Below are 3,454 nucleotides of genomic sequence, written 5' to 3' on the forward strand. Positions count from 1 at the left end.
GGCCAATACATATGGATCCCTTGGGTATTTAGAGAGGCTTGACTAGAGTCACTACAGAGAGCAAATTTTCTACCTGTGGTCCGTGTTGTTGCTGATGAAGAGCCGGTAATCACAAAGCAGCAATGAATGGGAAATTCCTGAAAGTGGACAAAATGAGCCCTCTTAGCTCTAGAACTGCTGCTCAGTTAAATCTGTACATCCACATCAGACAACATCTAGTTTATAAAGGCAAATGTTTAATTAGTGGGACCCCAGAACTGGCAAGGCTGCTTCTCAGTGTGTAACAAGATCCCCGAAGCTTTGGAAGCAAACCCTGTAAACTTAAACTACTGTAAAATTATAAACTTTAACATAAAAATGGGAAATCTTTAAATAGCTGCTGTGTTCAGTGTTCCTAGCAGACGAGCCTACCACACAATGGAACTATGTAACTTCTAGCAGCAGGCACTCCAGGAAGATAAAATAAACTGGCTTTATGGACCCAAGGAATTGATTTTTAATGAGATTCTGCTTGGCTGTAATGGCATCCTGTGAGGGTGATCCAGTTTCCATGGCCTCTGGTACACAGTTATAAGGTGTGGAGCAAGGATTTGGTTAAACAATGCCTGTGCATGTGCCCTTTTAGCATATGAGATTAAATAAAATAAGAAAGTTGTTCTGAGACATTCTCCAGAAAGTACACTTGAGCTCGTGTGCACACACATATCACTCCAAAGGCTTTTCTTCAGGCAATCCTTGCTTGTATAGTCTGAGTTTTAGAAGACTAAATAACTGAAGTGAAACACACACATTGATCTACCAGCTCATAATGACCTATAAATTATTAGTGGACTTGGATGATTCTTTTGTATTCTAATAATCTGAATTCCCTGTTGACTTTTATGTCTGTGCATAAATGTGTAGAGCAATGGGCAGACATAGGTAGAGGGATGGCTGTAGACAGCAGGCGCCACAGAATAGAGACAGCAGCACAGCATCTTGGTGAAGAACTTTAGCTTTGAATCTTGCCTTTGCTCCTTCCTAGTCCTCTGTCCTTGGGCATGTTAATTAAGTTCTCTGAACCCCAACTTTATCTTTTTTTAAGTGAGGATAATAGCTATTCCATAGGTTTGTAGTAAAGATTAAACACTATAAAGGCATGTAATAATTTATGTGAATCTAAGCAATATAATATTAAAGGAAAAAAGCAAACCCCCAAGATTCTGTTCAGCTTTTCCCTCCACATATTTAGAACTAAAAACATTGAACTCCATGGTTATGAGTTCATATGGCATCAATAAAATTATGTGAAAGACTAGGTGTGGTGACATGCGTGGAGAGCTTCGTGGTGTGTGTGTGTGTGTGTGTGTGTGTGTGTGTGTGTGTGTAAAAGACAAGAAATAATACACATATGTTTTAGGGAGGAAGGTGAGCGAATGGGAGGGAGGATCAAAGAATGAGATGATGGATCATTGTCTGAGAGACAGACTTATGAGTCCACATTATGATTAAGAATAACTAGCTAATGAACTAAAACTATCTATATGTGGGCCAGTGATGTGACTGTGTCATAAACCCTGGAACATGGTTATCCAGCTTTGTGCACTGGAGAATCAAAAAAAGTGCTTAAATGAGATACTGTATGAAAAAGTGATCAGCACCACATTTGGCCCTTACTAAGCACCCTGAAACTGTTTTTAAAAAATCTTAGGTAGCTGACACAGTACACACACACACACACACACACACACACACACACACACACATATATATATACAAATATGTTCTCCTCCTTAATTAGTTTAACTCCCACAGCACCACGAGCTTCTTCCCATTCATCTTATTTCCCTTTTTTTTTCATTTTCTTTTCTCCTGTTGTATTCTACAAATACTTAATCTTTGGTGGGGTTTTGTTTGTTTTAGACAGGGTTTCCTTGTAGCCCCACTGGCCTGGAACTCACTATGTAGACCAGTCTGGCCTCGGACTCACAGAGATCCACCTGTCTCTGCCTCCCAAGTGCTGGGACTAAAGGTGTGCGCCACCACTCCTGGCTTCAATCTTCTGATGTTTAAAACCTTGAGATATCATATACATCTCCATAAACAGAGCTTAGAGGTTCTGCTTGATCTAATTTGTCAGTTGTGTTTAAAAAATGGCCACCATTACACATAAGATACAGAGTGGATTTTGTGTGTGTTTGTGTGTGTGTGTGTGTGTGTGTGTGTTCATATGTTTGTGAGTGCACGTGCCTGCTCAGGTGCACATACTTGTGGAGTCAGAGGTCAACCTCAAGCATAGTTCTTTGGATGCTATCCATACTGGTTTTTGAGATGGGTCTCTTACTAGGCCCTGAGGCAGATAAGATGAGGCTAGCTAGCCATGGAGCCCCAGATATCCTCTTGTCTCCATCTAGAATTTAGACACATGCCACCATGCCTGGATCAAGTCATTGTGCTTACATTGCAAGAACTTTATTGACTGAGCTCTCCACAGCCCCAGATACAGGGTATTTTCATCATCCCTAAAAGTTCCTCTGTGCCCTTCACAGTCAACTGACCCCCCTGCCAGAGGCAACTTCTTTCAGACTTCTTTTACCATAGATTAGTTTTGTTCGTTAGTGAACGACATATAGATGAATCATAGTTTCCTTTTCAGCTTCCTTTAATGTTTTTGGAGAGTCTATTGTATTAAATCAGTAGTTTGTCCTTTTTATTGATGAGTAACATTCTGTCATAGAAATATTCAATCTATTAACCCTTCTTTTCTCCTGTGGATGAACAATCTGATTGTTTCCAGTCTAGAGCTGTTATGAATTATGCTGCTACAAATATTCTTGCATGATTATTTTGTGGAGACATCTTTTGGTTTCTCTTAGGTAAGCCAAGGAGTGGACTTGCTGAACTGTAAGGAATCAGATGCCCATTTATCTTCATGAGAAATGGCCAGTTTTTCAAAGTGGCTGAGTCATTTCAAAGCCTGAATTCTGAAACATCTAACTGCAGTTAGAAACCATACCAACAAGGACTCATTGTGTCAAGTCCATATTTTTACCAACCTTAAAAGGATTCCTAGGCCAGACCAAATAAAATTTTAAAACAATATGATGTAAATGGCAGCAGATGAATTTTTCTCTTGCTTGATGGCAGAATGCACAAAACCAGAAGAGTAAGAACGCGCTTCCCTGCTGATTCTGACCGCAACATGAATCATGGCAAAGAATCCCACGTGGGTGAAGTGTGAGTCTAAATCATATAATCATATGTTCTCTGGCTAGATGGATGCCCCTTTCTGCTTCTGCACTCTACAACCAGATGGGACGATCGTTCGTGGAGGTGGGGTGAGGGGGGAGCTTGGTGAAGAGTGGTAGGGACATGAATTGCCTTCCATTGGCTGGTTGATTTGCTTGTAAAGACAATCTCCTGCCCTCATCCCAAGGAGCTTACATCTGTTTCTCATCCAGCTCAGCCACCCATG

This window comes from Nannospalax galili, unplaced genomic scaffold (genome assembly GCF_000622305.1).
Source record: "Nannospalax galili isolate Female #2095 unplaced genomic scaffold, S.galili_v1.0 scaffold144, whole genome shotgun sequence".
NCBI classification, from domain to species: domain Eukaryota; kingdom Metazoa; phylum Chordata; class Mammalia; order Rodentia; family Spalacidae; genus Nannospalax; species Nannospalax galili.